This window comes from Hipposideros armiger, unplaced genomic scaffold (genome assembly GCF_001890085.2).
Source record: "Hipposideros armiger isolate ML-2016 unplaced genomic scaffold, ASM189008v1 scaffold_61, whole genome shotgun sequence".
NCBI classification, from domain to species: domain Eukaryota; kingdom Metazoa; phylum Chordata; class Mammalia; order Chiroptera; family Hipposideridae; genus Hipposideros; species Hipposideros armiger.
This window is the reverse complement of record NW_017731411.1, coordinates 3,348,069-3,348,712: the sequence shown is the minus strand read 5'-3', so window position 1 is coordinate 3,348,712 and position 644 is coordinate 3,348,069.

The window sequence follows — 644 nt, the reverse complement described above, 5'->3', positions numbered from 1 at the left end:
GACTACAACATCCAGAAAGAGTCCACCCTGCACCTGGTTCTGCGTCTGAGGGGTGGCTGTTAATTCTTTAGTCTTGCATTCATAGTGCCCAGTGATAGTATTACTCTGCACTCTAGTCATTTGCCCCAATTTAAGTTTGGAAATTACCAGTTTCAGTAATGGCTGAACCTGTTCAAAATGTTAATAAAAGTTTTGTTGCATGGTAGCATGTTTGGTGTCTTTTGTCATGAAATTATGTAGTGATGTGGGGACTCCTAACTGGCTAAAGTGGTATTCAAGGAAGGGGTTTAACTTGGAGATTGTTGATGTGACCAAAATTAAGTCATTTGAACTTGGGTAAACATTGAGTGTGCACAAGGTATGGAAACTTTAAGTCTTGTGCTTTTCTTCCTAGTGCATTATACTCAAGTGTTTAACTTTAGGTAGTGAAACAGAACCCTAATCTTGTCTGCTGTATATGAAGTCAGCTAAGCATTAAGTGGAGCCCTAGTCAAGTTTTGAAAGAAGGCTGGCTGGTGAGAAGATTGCTTGAAAGAACTCGAATTAAAAGGGTATTCTGATTTAAGGCAATTGACACTGGTGTGTTAGGCAGCAAATGAAAATGGTTCCTAACAAGCAGACCTTAATGACCAGTAGCTTGACAT